The sequence below is a fragment of the Eupeodes corollae genome, chromosome 2 (assembly GCF_945859685.1).
Source record: "Eupeodes corollae chromosome 2, idEupCoro1.1, whole genome shotgun sequence".
Classification (NCBI taxonomy): Eukaryota; Metazoa; Arthropoda; class Insecta; order Diptera; family Syrphidae; genus Eupeodes; species Eupeodes corollae.
The window spans coordinates 150,899,780-150,920,289 of NC_079148.1; the positions used below are offsets into that span (position 1 = coordinate 150,899,780).

The following is a 20,510-nucleotide window of genomic DNA, read 5'->3' on the forward strand; positions in this document are numbered from 1 at the left end:
GTTTAGTTTTAAAATTAATTATGTGAAAGATTTATGTTGGCCATTACTCTTCGAACACATCCATAGAGCGTCTTAAAATGAAAAATTCGAAAAAAAGGCTAAATACCACAAATAAAGGAATCTGTCAACCCGTGAAACATACATATGTTATTCTAGCCTTACGGTAGAACAATCATTGTAAATTCAAGAAAAAATTGATATCTTTATTTGAATAAAGGTCCAATCTTCTCTTCCCGCAGCAGAACTTCACTCACCTTGCATCAGCAGTGATTCTACTGTGGATGTTTTATTTGTAATTTATACAAATTTCTACTGTACTACGGATGGCTTTTCCAAAAATACGCTTCTAATAGTTCCAGAATTGCTGCTTTTTTTGGCATAAAACAATTCCATATCATAAATGTGATAAGTCACACCAACGAGAGGGTCAGTTAATAGGACCATTTTTAAAAAAATTGTCATCGAACTGATTTTGTAATAAGTTGATGGTTTAGTCCGCTGTATGACAAATTTCGCAGCCACCTTCTTGGAACTAAATGTTATCGATTTTAGCGGATTAGTTTTAAGAAACAAAAAATCAGTAATTTCGAAACAAATAAACGCTGATAATACCACTAGCGAGTAAGCCGCATGAAATAGTCAATTTTAATTAATTAAATTGTGTTTTGTTAATGACTTGAGAATTATCTTCGCTGCATAAATGACGAAGACTTTCAAACACAAATTATTATCTTTATCACTTAACACTGTAAAATGAAGAAAGTGCTCTAGGAAACAGATTTATACTTTTTTCAAATCAAATTTCCATAATTTGGAAGTGTTGTTTTGTCATTAAAAGATTCATGACAAATTGGTCAACATAAGGGACTTCAATTGCAGTCAACTGCATATTTTGAACATTTTAACTAAACCACTAAGTTAGTTTTCAAGTGTCATAAATTTCAAACTTGGAACTTTACTTCACTAACTTCTACTGTCACATCGTACAAAAACTATTAAAAACATTATTGTCTACAAAACACTCTTCAGGCAAGCTACAGGTCCATCACGATTTTTATTTTAAAGAAATAGTCATTATTTATTTTCCAATTTGACAAAGAACCCTTTAAAACAGTAAGAGGGTCGTTTGAAAAGTCTGTGCGAAAATAAAAACTGCTTAATTTTTTTGGATAAACCTTTTTTATTTCTCAACCTAGTCTCCTTTCAGGCTTATACACTTTATCCAACGCTGCTCTAGTTTGTTGATCCCTTCCGAATAATAGGATTTGTCCAAGTCTGTAAAGTAGCCATTGGTTTCTACAATCACCTCCTCGTTTGAATGGAATTTTTTTCCCGCCTGCCATTTCTTCATATTGGGGAACAAATAATAGTCTGACGGTGTCAAGTCTGGAGACTAGGGGGGATATGGAACGATTTGGAATCCTAATTCCAATAGTTTTGCGGTCGCAACTGCTGAGATATGAGCTGGTGCGTTGTCGTGATGGAAAAGAACTTTTTTGTAGGCCAGTCGTGGACGTTTCTCTTCCAGCTCGGTTTTCAAACGGTCCAATAGCAATGAATAATATTCACCTGTAATGGTTTTACCCTTTTCCAGATAGTCGATGAATATTATTCCTTTCGAATCCCAAAAGACAGTCACCATAACCTTCCCAGCCGACGTCCAGAACATTCAGCGTCTGCTGTGCTCATATGGCCACTCCGAAAATTTTGAAACTACTTGTAAACTGTTCTACTAGAAGGTGCGCAGTCACAATAATGTTTATCAAGCTTCTGTTTAGTCTCCTGAGGAGTTTTGCCTTTCATAAAGTAATGTTTAATCAACACACGAAATTCTTTTTCGTTCATTTTTTGGACTTCCTCAATTCAAACAAATGTCAAACACAAACCAATAGACCGACCTGGCTAAAACTTGGTGTGTATTCTTTCAAGACATACTACTAACTGTAAATAACCTCGATTGTGGATGTTACCGATGAATTCCATATTTTAACTTTTAATTATTTTCCACAATAAAAGACTCTTGATTTTAATAATAACAAAATGATTAAATGCTTTATTTAATGAATTGGACAAAATCAAAAGGAAAGATAATTTACAGGCGTCTGGTTGTATCCATAAAATCTGTCTGTCTTCTCGAATATTCGTTGAGCGAAAAATTTTAATTTGTATGCGATAGATTCGCCATCTGGTTGTGGTAAGTATAATGGTCACTACACGATATGCACCAGTAGTGCCATCTGTCTGACTTTGCACGGACTTTTCAAAAAACCCTCGTAAATGGAATTATGCACAAAATAAATAAATAAATGAGAAATAAAGTTGAGCTTTAGTTGGATGAAAAAACATGATCAACTGTCATTTTAACATAAGTAGATTTGACTTTCCAGTCAACTTTTTAACAAAGTTGTCTTAATTGTTAGGCAATTTTTTGGCAGCTAGCCAATTAGATTCTAGAAACTTGCCTATTTACTCAAGTAAATATGTCGCCTGAACCTAGGGTATCTTGGATTTTTAGATACCTTGTCAAACGAGTTGGATAGCTGTCAAAAAATAAAAGCAATTTTCAGCTATTCACAAAAAGCAGAGAAACATTTAAGCTTCGAGGTCAAAATTGTTGTAAGATAAAACATTTTCTTTTAAACAAAAAAAAGCAATTTTCAGCTGTTCACAAAAAGCAGAGAAACATTTAAGCTTCGAAGTCAAAATTGTTGTAAGATAAAACATTTTCTTTTAAACAAAATTGATCATAATAACCTCCTAAAATTCGGCGGCAAATAGCTTCTTCATCGTCTATTATGTACAGAACATCCTGAAATACAACTTCAACTTACACCTCACGTTTCGTTTGACAATTGTAAGGAAACATTTGCTTTGTCTGACAGCTCAACAGCTGTAAAAAAATGTCAACAAACAAAATATTTGCTCTTTGGAGGGATGAAATAATAGAAATGTCATTCAAAGCAACCTCGAAGCAGGCCCACCGTAACGCAGACGAACCCGAAGCTGAAGCGTGTTTGTGATTCAGCCAATACCTTTTTTGACTTCTCGTCTGTTTTTGATCAGGCGTTATTTTACACGTAAAACACTTTCAAAAAGGTATCCGGATACCCTATCTCTCTGAGATGGAACGCAGCCATTTCCAAACATGAATTTAAACATTAATGTCAAAACACAGTTTGACATTCTCAACTGTCTAACCATAGAGAAAACAACCATTGACACTTCTCTTACAGCAAAAAAACACAATATAAAAGATCAAAATTATAATTTGTGTCAATTTTTGTGTTTATTTGTTGCTTATTTTGTATCTTTTTAACAATGTCAAGTACATTTTTATAAATACAACAATTTTCAATCGAGAATTGCAAACATTAACCTCCAAGTCAAATTTTTAATCTTTTATAATGAGCCTAAGGTTAAGTGTTAAATCATCAAACTGATGACCCATAAAGTCTACTTTGTATTAAGTTATCATTAAAATTAAAAATTACTTAATTTATAGATTCAAAGCTAAAATCTTACAACTGAGACAGGTAAACATTTTGAAACTTTGGAATTAATCGATTCACGATCAAGATCAGAATACAATAATTTGCCTCAGGGTTCAATAACCTCTTATTTGGTATTAATTGATTTGTTTTTTTTTTTTTCAATATGAAAACATAGCATATTTTTGTTTATTAATTTATGCTCGAAATAGTTGCCATTTTTATATACATACTAGAGACCTTTAAAGATGCGAAGAAGATACCTACTTAGCGTGATTCCAGTGATTTTAACATACATACATACATAATCAATTTAAGCATTTTTAAGTATTTAAACAAATTAGTCACAATAATATGAATTATATTATATAATAAAAATACATAAATCATCATTTTGCAACTTGCTTTATCTTTTATAATCAAACAAACAAAAAAAATATTGTATGTATTTTGGCTCAAAACAAGCAAAATTGTGTTTGAACATTTTTCGTTTTCCATTCCTTTTCTTTTTTTTGTGATTTAATTTTGTTTGTTATTATAAAAGACAACTTCCCTTGCCTTGAAGTCAAAACATCCGATCAGGTCTGAAGTTCGATTGATTTCTTGCAAAAAATAAAAATATAACCTCATTAACGCCAATGCCCCTTCTAACTGAAATCTTATCTGATTTCTGGTTTATTTTTTTTTTTCGTGAAGTTGATTCATTTTATGATTTCACTGTTTCGACATTGATGATGACACGTTTAACGTGGCATTCTTATTAAAACAAAATCAAACAAAAATAATAATAAAGTGGAGATATTAAAAATGAAAAAAAAATGTCATAGTCTTTTTTATTTTCTGAGAATTTTCTGTTTTAAGTTTGCGTGGTTTGATCAAACGAGAGCTAAGTTTATTTTCAAACATTTTGATGCGCATTTCTATAAATTAATGTTTGTTTTCTTTTATCTTTTTTTATTTGGAATACAAATGTTCAAACAGAGACCGTGAAATTTTATATCAATTAGTTATTTAAACTTCAATTAAATTCATGCTGCAATTGAGTCTCGAGAAAGTAATTTTTTTTTTTCATTTTTTGATGTCTTATCAAAAAACATTTAAAGTTTTTCGCCAGTTTAGTCAGACTTGAGTTGCTTCAGAATCATTGTGTACTTATATCACTTTTAAAGCACTTTCTCCCATGGCACAATGTCGTCTATAAACTATATTGACCTAATAGTAAAAATAAAATTATAGGATTTGCTATTTTCACTAGGAGACTGTTACGAAATCATAAATTCAGTCAGTCAAAAAATAAATATATCAATAGCAATACCGTAAATACACGTTGCTAAGATAACCTTTTCCTGATAACCTAAAGCCCCTGATCTAGACTTCTAGATTCATCAAAATAAATAAAATGACACATCAATTATATTTGTTAATGCATGACCCATCAACTAGACTTAAATGTAGACATGTTTTAAGCTTACGCGTGTATGCAAGAATATGTACGGACAGTAATGGACAAAATAATAGGAACATTTATTACTTTAGAGTTTAACTGTTTACCAAACTTAAGTAAAGCTAACACGTCGCATACATAAGTGAGATTCATACAAATTAACAAAATTAAAATAGCTTTTAGAGTTAGAGTTACTTTAATAGGAAACTTTAAAGATTATTTATTCTTCAGCGAGATTTTGAAATCACGCCATAGAGCTCTGAAAATATTCTTTGTATCCTAACCTCACAATTTTCATAAATTTAATTATTTGGAATGTGAGAATCGTTCAATCCCAAATTGAAAGAAACAAATTTTCAAGCTTGGAGGTGAACACTTAAGGGGTAGGCCACCCTTGAATTTTCAAAATACGATTTTGTTTTAAAACATAAAATGTTCCCAATATCTCAAAATTTAAAAAGATTATGACCAGGAAACACTATTAAAAACTTCAAACATGTTTTCCTCAATATCTTCATCAGAAAAAACATATTCAATCATCATATCACACCGCTATCAAAACAAGTGAAACGGTTTTATGAACATTCCAGTAAAAAGTGACCTCACTGAGGAAATAAAAAAGCCCTTACATAACGACTTGCAGCAAAAATACTAAAATCTCATGATTTTCAATCCGTTCCGACTCCGAAAAATATTAAAACGTATCAGGACACAAAAATAACACCCCAGACAGAGGTAGTTAGATTTAAAAAAGATTCAACTTCGAAAGTAATATTTCTTAAGGATTTTCAAGAACAACTGAAACTTTTCATTGAAAACAATTGGACTATTTTCTTTACAATAGCTTCTTTATAAAGAACCAGCAACCGTTGACTCAAACAACAATCTCTTTTCATAGGAAAAACTGCAGGCATTTTTTTTTCAATCTTTGCGGCTAAAGGTTTACGGATTTCAAAAGCCACACAAAAATGGTTTGTAAGTCTAAGAAAAAGATAGTGATATATACGGACAGTCTTTCAACTTTAGCTGCCATTAAAAACATCAACAACTGTTCGTCTCATATCAAACTTGAAGCAATTGAGATTTGTGACTGTCAGGTTTTCTCGGTTAAGGGCAATGAACCCAAAATAATTGCTTTAAACAGCGACGAATCTACCTCACAATATCAGCTCTCTAAGAAAGGTTTCTTAACACTGACTTATCTCATTTGCATGATCAACCACCACTACTCTTAAATAAATCAAAACCGCAGTGCAGTTATTTATCTAACCTATACGTCTGCAATCATGAATAAATGCTTTATGAGGTTGAGATTTGGACACACTCAGCTCATCCACAGTGACCTACTTAACAGAGATACTCAACCCACAATCCACATACCACCTATTCCAACTTTACCTCCTGGTTACCATCATTCATTTGACAATAGACTGCATTCAAATTAATGACACTTGTAACAGACTGGTCTAACCTAAAAACGTCCTTTTGATTATTGCTTCTGTAATTTTTCTGGAAAAAAAAATCTCCAAGAATATTTTTTTGGTTTAATATGAAAATATTACCTCTATGTAAGATTTTCGTCAGGATAACGACTTGTATAAACTCTTATGTCAAGAAACAAAACTTATGTAATGAATTGAATCTAATTGAGAACCTTTCCATTGAGCCCAATAGACATAAACCTTCTAATAAAATGAACTATCATTTAAATCTGGAACCCGAAAGTTTGAAAATCAAGGAACATTAACAAAATATACACAAGTATATGGAAGTAAATTCTGCAAAATCTAAGATAATGGTATTCCAAAATGGTGCAGGTCAGACCGCAAGAGGAGAAAACTGGAGATATGATGGAGTAGTATTGGAAGTAGTCAAGGATTATATTTATCTGGGAATGACTCTCACTTTTATTTTGAATATGGACAAACACCTCAAAGCCAAGGCTGATGCTGCTAGAACAACTATTTGTTCGAACTGGAGGAAAATTTTGAATAATAACAACATATAAACGCAACTGCAAAAGCAGTTCTGTTTTATGAAGCACAGATCTGGGGTGTTCGGAAATACGAAATTGTCGATTTTTCCTTAGAAAAGTTATTTTTTCCTCCCTCTAAGTACGCCTAAGTACATTTATCATTTGGAAACAGGACTCTTTGTATCAACAGTGAAGCTGAGCGCAGACTATTTGATACAGGTGATTAATATGGACCGAAACCGATTGTCAAATATTATGTTGAGAAGTGTCACGCGTCGAAAAACTGGATTCTACAAGGATTGGATTGATCTTGCTGCAAATTGTGGTATTATTCTAGAACTCAATGGATGTACTGGTCTCCAGATGAAAAAAGCACTGTTTCCAACCGGTCGATGAAAATGAAAGTAACACATTCATAGAAAAGGCGAGAACATCTACGGAAAGAGACATTTATTCGAAACTTAACTATAATATAAATGAATATAATTACTTTAGGCTCGATTTTTCAAGAAAAACTATTGGAACTATTTTTAAAGTAAGAGGTAAACTTCTTAACTTCTTCTTATGCCACACAGATACGATTTGGTTGATATTTGCTCCTTATGCAATATGGGAGTGATCAAAAACACTATCCACTTCATCGGTGTATGCCCAATATTAAAGGAGCTTAGGAGACTCTTTTTTCGAAAAAGTTATCTAACAATGAAACAGTAAGTTACCTAAATGGAGAAGATTGGTTGCTGATCCAAAAATATACCTACGAGACGTTGATCTTAAGAAGAAGAATCATAGATGAAAATTTTTAAACTACATACCTTTTTTTTAGTATTTTTGTGTCTACTAAAAGTCATGTTTTTCTATGGATTTTTTAAATAAACTTAAAATAAGCAAATTTTCATTTTTCAGTAAACTAAAAGTCAAGACTAAACTAAAAGTCACAGCTACTTTCCTTTTTAATTGTTTGATTGAATTAAAACAAAATTTTGCTACAAGTCAATAAGTAACAATTACTTGAAAAAACCAAAAATTGTATGATTTTAAATTGAATATAAAATTAAATAACATGGACACTCGGGCAGACGACTTTTTTGTCATCCCTTATTATTTACAAAGTAAATAAAGTTTTGTTTCTATTATTTTGGCCATGGCTGTATGTATACTCGATTAGATAAGACTTGGTAACTAAATATGCATGTTTAAATTTAGATTTGACTTAATAATTATTCTTTAAAGACAATAAAGCATTTATGCAATAAAAAAGTATTGTTTTTGTCGCATTAATTAAATGTGCAAAAACTCATATCAAAATTCATATAAAAACAGAAGCTTTAATGTACCATTTTTATTTAAATTGTTGTTTTTGTTTTTATGCAGCTTTTTATATACAAAAACATTTTTCAAGTATATTGTTGAAGCAGATGTTTGTTGTTTTTTTAATGAGGGTGGTAACAGTTTTACGATGCTCTGACGTAGGTTTTTTTTATATATTATTCAATAGCAACTGTGCACAAAACATGCAGGTTTTTATTAAATTCTCTTGGTTTTAATCATTGACGGATTGGTGCACCCTTAGAAATTGCTGCTCATTGCGTTTTGGCCCTACATAACTCATAACGAATAAGAGCACTTAACCCCAACAGTTAAAAACCATCCATTTTATAACATATCAATGATTTCAAAGAATTCAAACTGTATTGAAATAACACCAAACATCCATTAACTCAACTCAATATTGGAGGACTTTAAACCAATGTACATAACCTAGCTCAATAGAGAACACAGTTTTTAAGTTGGCCTTAATTCGATATGAGTATGGTAACATATGAATTAATAGCACTATGGCCGCCGGCGGCGCGGCGATGGCGGCTGTGGGCGGTTGACACGGTTGTTATTTATGTGCAGGAAAAAGCACCCTTTGTTTTCTTGTAGTTGTAGAATGTACCTACACGGAATATGCACTACACAATTTAGCATAATTACAATCTCAAACCAAAACATGTCGTCATTTTGTGATTATCGTTTCTTTTTTACCGAGTTTATTGTCTTCATAATTACGTACAAACCTAAATGAGTCTGATGTAGGCCAAAAGTAGTTCAAGAATGTAATTTATAGAATTCAGAAGGCCAAACAATTATGTGACGCCGCACGCCGTCCAAAACTACTTATTTCAAAACTGATTCTAGAATACCTACAAGAAAACACGTACATTTTTCAGTCTTCAACCATAATTATTTTAACAACAATAATTAAACGTCACACATAGAAAGAAAGAAACGCAAAAGAAGACATAATAATAATAATAAAATCGTATGATTTCAATATAAAGATAGCGAGAAATATGAAGAGTTTATAAAACCCAATTTCAAAATATAACAATAAAATGAAATTCTTTGGCAAAACACAAAAAGCAATCCGTGCGGTGTAAATAATTTATCATTAACACAAGTTGTGGCGTCAAAAGGAAAGATTTATACACCAAAAAAGAAAAAAAAACGCAAAAACTAATGAGCGCAGCAGAAAAAAAATTGCTGCTCACCTGTTATTTGGTTGCTCAGAGTAATGCTAAGTTTACAAAACAAGCTAAATATATTTTATTTTAATTGTGGCAATTCAGCTGAAATTGTACTTTATTAATTTTCTTCTTTTTTTGTATTGAAGTGAATTGATTGGACTTTTTTTCGTGCATTAGGGAATATTTAATGAGGTGTTTCTCTTGTTATAATTGACTAAAAGAATTGTTAATTAAAATTTTTACAGCAAGCAGGGAAATTGGCTATTAATTTATTGTGTAAAATACTTTATATTCAAATATTGATATTTACATAATGTAAGTCTGTACTATAAATAAAATAGACGTCATAAAACAAAGAGCACCCATGATAGTGCACTTTTCAAACGAATGTAAACTTGAGCTCATTCCATTTTAAAGTTTTTGTTTTCTAGGGGTTATGCATTTCTTTTTTGTTGTCTGCTTTATTTTGGAGAATAAAACGTGTTCTTTCTTGGAATTCAAAATAAAATAGAATCAAAAAAATATGGAACAAAACTTTGCATAGTATTTGTTTATAATACATAAGGTTATAAAGGTCTTATAGTATCACAAAACAAGTCTTACTCTTATCAAAATACGACAATATCAACAAAAAGATTTGGCCTTTAATATATCTGTGAATTAGTTATTCTATTTATTTATACATAATATTAAGTAACTAGGCAAGTAGACTAGGTCCTAGTTCACACAGTACTGTAGCGCCACCTTAAGTAAGTATGTAGGTAGACTTACACAGAAATAAAATCTAAAATAAAAAACAACACATTTTAACAAGGCACCTTTTTACAGAAGAAATACTATTCCACTGTAGGTAGACATGAAACCAAAACAAAACACCGACATCCTGAGAATAATTAAAGTGTATGGTTTACGCCCATGCAAATGACATCAATTAGAAACAAATCGCAGGAATTCACATGGTTACCACACTAGTAGGATCCGAAAAAAATTGATAGTTGCTTTTAATCTTTGTATTCTTTCAGTTCAAAGCAAAAGTTTATGACTAATTAATAATCAAAGCAATAATTGAATGATTAAGTTGTACTTAATTCGATTCTCACCTTACAATTTTTTATCACACCAGGTTTTTAAAATATGCCTCTTTAAGAAACTTAGGTTAAGTTAGGTTAAAGTGGCTGCGGATTTAGAATCCACACACCTAGGCCAAAAGAAAAGGCCCATTGTGATACCACATGAATCTAGAGAATTACTTCTTATTAGCAGAACCATTTTGACCTTTTTATAAAGCGAAGAAGATATTTGATAGCCTTTTTTAGCAAGTTCACTGGGTTTATCAAAAGAGTAGTCTCCCAGATAAAGTTTGCGTCTTAGTGAAAGAGCAGGGCAAGTGCAGAGAAGGTGAGAGATTGTTTCCTCTTCTTCCTCGTCCATACAGCTCCTGCAGAAGTCATTTGAGTCTACACCAAGTCGTATTTCGTGTCTGCTTATAAGACAGTGTCCCGTAAGGACACCTATTAGGGATCTAATATGAAGTCTGCTTTGAGATAACAAGTCTTTAGAGCGCTTTATGTAGTACCCGTAGCATATTGGTTATTGCGTTGGACAGTCATGCGAGAGGTCTTGGGTTCAATCCCTGCCTATGCCATCTAAAGTTTTTTTTTTCACGGGTACTGCCTCTTGCGAGGGATTGACAAATTCTCCAAGAGTAATTCTTGTCATGAAAAGTGATTTCTCAAATTTGCGTTCGGATTCGTCTTAAAACTGTAGGTCCCCTCCATCCCTGACAACAGTACTCGCACACAGGAATGGTTGAGAGTTGTCAGTCACTACACCCTAGTTCTCAAACGGACTGTTGCGCCACCCAATTTATTTTTATTTAGAGCGCTTTAGATCCCGTGAAGGCCATATGAGTTTTGTGGCTGCGCATGTTTTTAAATTGTGCCACCTAGAGTTTGTTTAAGAAACTTAAAGTCAACGAAAATCATTGTAACAATAAATTGTGTGATGATTTAGCAAAGTACAAGTCTTTACCTTCTAAATAAAGTTTAAGTCATTTAAGTACCTTACTTAGTTTCTTACTCTAATTAAGTCTTTATTTGAACCTAAATGGTGTTTTGAAAAATCTTGAATTAAATGCTTTCATTATTTTTAAAAATAAGTTTTGGAGTAAATTTGTTTGTGCTGATTTTGAATCCGAATGATAGCAGATATTTTAAAAATACCCGTTTTTATATTTCAATAATTTTCAGAAGCTTGATGTGATAGCCTTATTTACTTTCAAACACTTTTGCCTTTTTGATGTAAAGAACCGTTTTGACATAAATAATAAAGCTTGTATTTAAGATTTATAAAAGGCAGGTGAAATCTAATCTTCGAAAGTTTTATGAATTTCAAAAAGGGTGTTTTTTTAGACAAGTGGTTTTCAATACATTTTTATAAGTTAGTCTTTTTGACAGCTGTCACTGATTCATTCTCATATTTGATTGCCATTTCAAAGTTTTAAAATCGTGCAAATATATTACGACGACGCAATGAATAAATCAATTTATTGAAGGAAACTTTTGATGGGCACGTTATCTCGGTTAGTGGGCTTGTGGCGTGGCCCCAATTAAATTAACAAAGTTTTCAGGTTAAGTGATGCAAGATTCCACCGTTCATCAAAGTGACCAAAATTTTAAGCGACAACGGTTTCCCGCCAGCAATTATTCGTGGCTTAATTTTACAACAACAATGCAGACGCGCTAAACAACAAAGTGAGGATAACAACAAAGGATACTTCAAAAGCATTGTTTACGTTCAAAAACTGGCTGAGAGTTTTAAGTAAGTTGTCACCAAAAACATCCAAGATGTCCGATTGGCTTTCAAATCTAACCAGACAATTAGACACCTTTTCACCAAACTAAAGACCAAAATAGATAGAGATAAACGCACTGACGTCATTTATAAAATAAACTGCAAATGTAAACCTGACGAAACATGTAACCTTTGCTACATCGGAACCACCAAACAATTCTTGCGCCAAAGATTGTCCAACCACAAATCTGACATCCAAAACAATAACCTGACTAAAACCGCATTGGCGGCCCATTCAATAGACAAAGGTCATTCTCCGGATTTAGATGGTGTTAAAGTTCTTCAAACGGAAAAACATACCTCTAAGCGATATACGCTCGAAACGCTCCACATCCTGAACAACAAAAACAATATGAATCGCAAGCAAGACACACAGAGTATATCATCTGTATACTGCTCACTTGTTTCCTCATAAGAGTTTTCTCTTTGTCTTTGTTTTTTGTAGTTATAGACTAAACTTCTTAATTAGAAGTGTTTTTTCTTACACTGTTTTAAAATTAAATTGTTAAATTGTAAGTTTTTTCTTATTCTTGTTGTCCACAATATTATACTATGTGTTTTATATTTCATGTGTAGTAAGGTTCCCCTGAGGAAGGCAGCAACCCCTGCCGAAATGTCGGGAAAAGCTAATGTAACAACCTTGTTTCATTGCAACGATCAAAGTGACCAAAAAAGCCGAAGGAAAACCTAATTTTTCCAATACACATAAGTGGTCTCCAAAATCATCGCTGGACTATTTTTGTGTGGTTATTTGAAGACATTGAGGGCATTCACTTAGCTAGTGGCTACGTAGTCAAGGGATTCTGATTGGTTAAACCTAACTACAAAAGTAGTTGAAATTTTCCACTGGTTTTGACGTTTCACAATCAGCTGCTCAGCAAGAAAACAAGAATTCAAAATGAAATTAATCTTTCGGTATTTAAATACAATTATAAATCAATCATATTATATTTTATTGAATTTTAAATGAAAACAAACTATTTACAGTTTGAATTTTGACTACGTAGTCACTAGCTTTGTGAATGCACCCAATATATCCCGTCTATTAATTTTGACACATGGCTACAATTGCTGCAAACAGTGATCGAAACTTGGACTTCAAGGTGATCCAAAAACACTTTAAAGGATAATGGCAAGCCCTTATCTTACCATAAAGCTAAATTCTTGGCTATAACATTAAATTATATCGTTTATATCTTCCTGAAAACAACATGTTAAAAAAAAAAAAACTTTATTTAAATTGGGTATTAAAAATTGGGATTGAAGATTTAAAAAACCATCACGAATTGAATTGACAAAAAAAAAACTTAGTCATAAATTAAGATAGCCTTAAAATCCTTACATATTCCTTATTCGAAATCTAAAAAGTTTTAAAAGAATTAAAGCCACTAAATACTGCCACTTGCTTGCAATAGGCATTTACAAGTCCTTCAATACCAGGAGTGTCCGCAGTACAGTAGAAATTTACATAGATAAGAAATGTACATAAATAAGAAATGGAAATACAATCATTGGAAAGTCTACAAGAAAGATAAAGATAAGATAATTCAAATCTTACTTTTCATTCTGGTTTTCAACGTTGCTTAATATAAAATCGATTTTAAAGTTCTTTTTTTTATTCAATTAAAAATTAGTTGTAATATTTGTTTCTTATTCTGCAAAAAGTTAGTATCAACAAATTTAGCGCCATCTCTTGCAGGAAAAAATCTACACACAGATAGTCTCTGATCTACGAAGGAACCGAACCCCTTCCTTCCAGTTTTTATTTTATCAACTTTATTTATTTAAAAAAATGGAAAACAAATTAAAAAGATATACAGGCCTATTCTGCTGTTCATCGGGGGGAATTTTACTTGAGTTTTCACTAATCATTATTCTGCTATTCATTCGAAGTGAATGTTTCGTTGTCGGTAACGTCGGTAATACTGCGGGGGATTCTTCTATTCTTCAGCATATAAAATGCAGCGGATTTTTCATTTGATGTCAGGTTTGTTAATTTTTGTAAGCAAAATGTAAGTGAAAACTAATTTATTGCTTGATTTAGAATATCTGTTTTTATAAATAAAAGAATATTAACATTATTAGGGGAAGGAAGACACTTTTTAACATTTCTCTGAGGATTCTCTTATTCCTCTGCTTACAATTAAAATAAAAGTCAAATATTGCACATTTACAAAAATTACAAATTGATTAAACTTAATTTTTGTATGAATCAAAGAAATTTATCCAACATTCGCAAGATTTTTACATGAACAGCTGTTTATTTGAATGTCAAATTGGTTTGGGTTAATGTAGTTCACCCGATGCTTAGCAGAATGCAAAGGCAGTGTAAAAGGGAATCGGATGGGTGATTAGAATATACGATATCCACGTGAATAGCACAATAGGGCTAATAAATTATTTAGAATATCATTTCTAAAATTGTCCAATTTCTTGATTTAATATTAGTTCCGCTTAATTTTTTATCAAATTATTCTGACAAATGTGTAATTGTAACTTTTTAATATAAAAAACCTACTTTTTTTCGTACATTTGGTCAGAATATGAGAATAGCAGATAAGTAGCTAAATTTATTGACCTCAACTTGAAACAAGGAAAACATTAAAATTGATTAGATGCAGCGGCAACGTAATTAGTCCAAAACAAAGTGATTAGAAATAACCACTTCACAGAGTTGATACCTTACACCTTTGCATGTCGATCTAATCTATTTATAAAACCATAAGATTTGGTTTCCGGGAATTAATCAACATTTATTATGACATATTTTTCTCTGCTATACTTTCGAAATCCTAAATAATAAAAACTTACCTACCTACCTAGTTTTTTTGGAAATAATTTTTGTTTAGAGTGGCAACCATGTTCCCGTGCAGTTTGTTTCTTTAAGAAAAAATATACAGACGATTGTGATTTTACTTTCACGAAATTGATTTCATCTAGTTTCAAATGATAAATAGAAAAGGTTCATCTTTTTTAAAGATAAAAAAAACATTCATCTCATTACGTAGGTTATTTCTCAGTAGTAGTTATTATGTAAACAGTGTGAGCATTAATCACACCACAAGACGATTATTTTCACAGATCATAAGGCCTCTGTCACTTGACCTCGCCCGGAAATATCTACAGCTTAATTTTATACTTTATACGAGTAGGTGCCTCTATAGCTACCCAAGTTTGACAGGCTTAAAGGTACTTTAAATCTTTTTTTTTTATAAAACTATGTGTTTTAGAGAAAGTCGTTCAATTAAAACGACAACAAAAAAAAAACTATTAGACATTCGCTCCAAAAATGGGCTTCAAACAGAAAGAAAAAGGCGAAACAAAAAGAAACTAGCTAACAAGATTTTTTTTCAGGCGGAATTCTTTTTATTTTATTTTTTTGTTTTCTTTTCAAACCCAAAATCGATACCGGTTAGGATTTATGAACATAATATATTAAAAAACCTTTCAAAGTTCAAACACAAAAACTTCCTTGAATTTAAGTAGCATATGGCATTGGGATTGGGTGTAGACTGTAGAGTTTTAAATTTAAAAGATGCAATAATTATGCAAGAAGCTGTGTGGAAAAATAAAACTCTTTTCACTTGGGTAAATATGTAGTTTAACATTATGAGAATTTGAAACTCACCATAAAATGAATGAATCACTCTTTGAAACTCCAAATTAATATTTGAAGATCGTTTTGTACATTTTTAGGAATCTTTTACGATTCTTATTTATTGTTCACTATTTTTGCTTTTTGCACAAAATCAATAACATACGACGTGTTAAGTTTTTTCTTTTCTTCTTCCTGATTTGGAATACGCGAACTTGTTTTTACTTTTTGGTATTTGGTTTTTTTATTTTATTTCAATTCGGAAATAGATTTTAAGTTAAAACAATAAACAGAATTCAGTTATTTCGCGTTTGGTATTTTTATTTATTACGTAGCGCTAGCGATTTCTTTGCCCAGTTGGACCTTTATTTTATTTGGACGGTCGGGTCGTTCGTGAGGGAAAATAAAACACTTTACTTTGGCGATGAACAACCGAACAAGTTAAAAGCAAAATAACGAATGATAATTTATTGATAAATGAACTCTGATTTTTGGTATGGTGTGGTACCGTGGCTGTCGTCGGTCGGTCGGTCGTGCCGTACCGTGATAATTTGATGTGTGACTTGGTGCTGGGGTGGCTTTTTATTTTTATTTGTCTTTAGATAGAAAGAGACTAATATTGAAATGGTTGTCAAAGAAAGCTGAAATATCTATTTGTTAGAGAAGGATGATGGTATTTAGTATTTTGTAAAATATCGGATGACATTTAAGTGACAGCACATCGATTCGTTGGTAGTTCATTTCGGGTGAATTTGTTCGATATAAGGAAATGTTGGCAATGCCATAAGATTAAACACTAAATCAGAGATGTCATTAAGTAACTCAACGATTAACTAACTCCAGCATTTAGCCATGCATATAAACAAGGTTAGAAATTTAACTAAAACTAAATAAAGCTCAGAAAAATAACGAGAAAATGGAAAAGACAGAGGAAAATCAGCATTGGGCAAATGGATGGCTTAGACGTCAACTTTTCTCTATTAAAGCACGAGTTTTTACAATAGGAGTTTTTTTTTGCAATTTCTTATATAGTGCGATCCGCAGTAATCGAGTTTTTGTATTGGTACAACCAAACATTTGTCAGAATAGATTATTTTTAAACCAAATTTTAAAAAATAATTGAAATTTGGCCCAAAATTAATAATAATATTTACAATTTTTAAGAATCATTTATATTAAATTTGTTGTCATGTTTTCTATTTTGTAAATTGAAGCTAAATGAAATAGGAGCTGATGGAAAGGGGTTCGTTGTTAGATTATGGCCGCTATATTTGTTGACTCTAACTTTTTGGAAAATAACAAACAAGTTTTACAGCTTATGTCTATTTCCGTATAATTAAACAACTAAATAAAATCAGCTTTCTGTAAGCCTAATTTTATTCAGTAGGTATTATTATTTATTATAAAAAAAAATATGATGACGCGCAGAGAACTCAAATGATTTTTTGCTAAAGCTTAGTGTACACGATTGCCAGATCTGCAAATATTGCCAGATCTGCCACTGAAAAATTTGTCTCGAATGGCTGACAATCGTGAACACACCAAATTAATTTGCAGACAAATGGTTTGGCTCCTAATTTGCAGACAAATATCTGCCAATTAATTTGTAGATTTCTGGCAATCGTGTACACGCAAGCTTACAACCGTGTACACACCAAATTGATTTGCAGAAAAATTTGTTCATCAATCATTTTGAAGACAAATGAATTTGCAGATGGGATTCAATTGGTGACAGTGGTAGAGAGTAGACGTCTATCAAATTCAAGCATTCAAATTTAAAATTTAAAATCGGAAAAAAAAAGAAACTGAGAAATAAATTTAAAGTGAATTCTTTACTAGAAAATCGATTTAATCTCGAAAAAGGAGAAGATCTTCCTTTTTTAAATAAAAGAAAAAACAAGGAAAGTAAAGAAAAAAGTGAAAATCTAAAGTCCCTCATGGAGGGTAATGAGAAAAAGCAAGGACCGTTACCAAACCAAATGGTAAACGGTAAAATGAATGAAGAACAAACTCCGCAAAAACAAAAAATGCCGTTACGGAAGCAGTTGGTAACGGAAGTGGTGGCGTCCCAAGCCGTAGAAATTGACTTCGTCAAAATAGACGTTACCAACGAAAATTTTCCTGCTCTTCCGAGCGGATCTAAATCCCATGCATATCAAAACTCGGACTTTTCAACAATACATCAGACAAATAATAATAAATCATCGGATACAGTCCAAATACACCAGACGAACCCAAGCAGCAGTGCACATGTGCTTCAAACTACGCCGCGAAGAATGGAAGCAGCAGAAAATCTAATGGAGCTAGGATGTATGCCCAACTCTGTCGTTGAACATCCAAATGATGCTGAAATGGAAGGATGGAAAAAGGTCCCCGCAAAAAAACGAAGAACATCCAGACAAGACGAGATAGTATGGAATCTATCAGAACCTACCAGCAGAGACTCTTCAAACCAGACGTACGGTGAGAACAGATTTGAAATTCTTGATAAGTTAACTATTTTAAGTAATGTTAGTAAGTCAAATAGTAGTCAAATTTTAAAAACAAAAAATGTAAATGAAAACACTGTAAAATCAGTCGATGTTCCTAAGAACACAAATAAGTTTTGCCCTCCTATAATTTTGTATAAAGCGAATATTAAAAAATTAGTTGATGACCTAAAAGCATCTTTACCTGACCTTCAAATAAAAGTGGTTAATATTAATCGCTCTAAGAGCAAACTCTTTGTGAGTGATGTTGGAGCGCACTCCAAACTAATGGACATTCTAAGAGATTCTAAAGAGGTTGAAGCCCACTCGTTTACTCCTAAAGAACTTAAAAGAGTTAATCTGATTTTAAGAGGGTTAAATTTCCAATACAATTTAGATGAAATAAAATCTGAAATTGAAAGCCAGGTTCCAAACGTAGTGGAAAGTGTTGTGAAATTTGAAACTTTACGTTCCAAAGAAGAACAAATTGATTACAATTTGTTTTTAGTCAAACTGCTGCCGAATAAACAGGCTAATGAAGTAATGGGTATAAAGTATATCTGTTATTCCAAAGTCACTTGGGAAAGACCTAAAGGAAATCGTGGGGTGATGCAGTGTAGGAGGTGCCAGGCATATGGCCATATTGCAAAAAAAAAATTGTGCGCGCAATTACAACTGCGTCAAATGTGAGCGTGATCATAAGCCAGGTGAATGTAAACTGGAAAGAACTGAGGATTCAGTTCCTTATTGCGTGAACTGTAAAAAGTTTGACCATCCTGCTAATTACAGGGGTTGTCCCTATTACGAAGGGTATATGAGTAAACGGAGGGCAATGGTGAAGAATGCGATTGAAAAAAAAGAAAATAATAGGAGCTTTGTCCAACAGACAATTAAAAACTCGAACCTTGTTGACTCAACAACTTCATTCGCTGACCTTTTTAAATCCAACCCCCCGGTTGCTCATTCCCAAACATCAAATCGTCCAATCGTAGGTGGTCAAAATGTAATCAATGAGTTTTTCGAACTCTCAAAAGAGTTATTTGGAACAAATGTTTCAGTTCTTATAATGAAAATTAAAAACTTTATGGAAAACATAAAAAACGCTGGCTCAATCGAAGAAAAAAGATTAGCCTACCTAGGACTCCTAAATGAAGTTCTAATCTCAAGTTCGAAATAATGGCCATGCAAATTCTGAGTCATAACGTTGGGTCCTTAATTGAACACAGTAGAAGAATTGAGTGTCTTTCAATTCTTTTAAATAACAATGTAGCGGTGGCTTTTTTACAGGAAACCCATCTAAATAATAGACACAAACTCCATCTTGACTCTTATACTTTGATTAGAAATGACAATGAACAAGGAGTAGCAATAGCTATCAAAAATAATATCCCTTATAAAAAAGTAGAAAATAAAGACATAAATATCTTATGTGAACTGATATCGATGGAATACATATGCAACGGTACACGAAAGAGCATTTTATTGGGTTCGGTTTATATTCCTTCTGGTATGTCATCTTCGTTTTTGATATGTGAACTAAATAAAATAAATCATTTAGCTGAAGCTTATGATGGCTGCGTTTTGGGAGGGGATCTTAATGGAAGAAATCCTCTATGGGGAGATAGTGTCACAAACGTAAATGGTATTGGTTTAGAGAAATGGCTTACTGCTCCTGGTTGCAGTCTTGTGAATGTGACATCTAGCTGTCCCACTTACCCAAGAACATCTTCATATCTGGATCAGTTTTTAATTACAAACAGCCTAATTGATGAGATAAACCCTAATTGTAGCATCAAAGCTTTACCTTCGTTTTCTGACCACTTACCTTTACTGTTCAACATCAAACTAGCTGATGTGGAAATTCCATTAAGTCAACCTCCCTTAACCAGATCTTTTGTTAAAACAGACTGGAATAAATTTAGGAACTCACTAGACAAGGAATTGAATAGGATTCAAATAACGCACACATTCAACATGTCAAATTCGGAAATCGACACAAGTATTAGGTACTTCAACCTTTCTCTTCTGTCGGCGGTAGAATCCAATTCAAACAAAGTTACACCATCTTTCAAAAAGTATGCTGCATTACCTGAAAACATTAAAATTCTCTTTTCACATAAACACAAATGGCAAAAAAAGTTAAACAAAATTTACCATAACAATTACAATAGAAC

The 20,510-nt window shown here is 32.2% G+C and overlaps 1 protein-coding gene across 1 annotated transcript in view; it reads right to left on the minus strand.

Moving 5' to 3' along the window:
- Window positions 1–16,420, minus strand: part of LOC129944436 (choline-phosphate cytidylyltransferase A-like) — a 37,882-nt gene extending 21,462 nt beyond the window's left edge. Inside the window, exon 1 of the mRNA XM_056053863.1 lies at window positions 15,902–16,420. The gene's annotated coding sequence lies outside the window, so the exon portion shown is untranslated. The remainder of the gene's footprint in view (window positions 1–15,901) is intronic.
- Window positions 16,421–20,510: the final 4,090 nt, after the last annotated feature.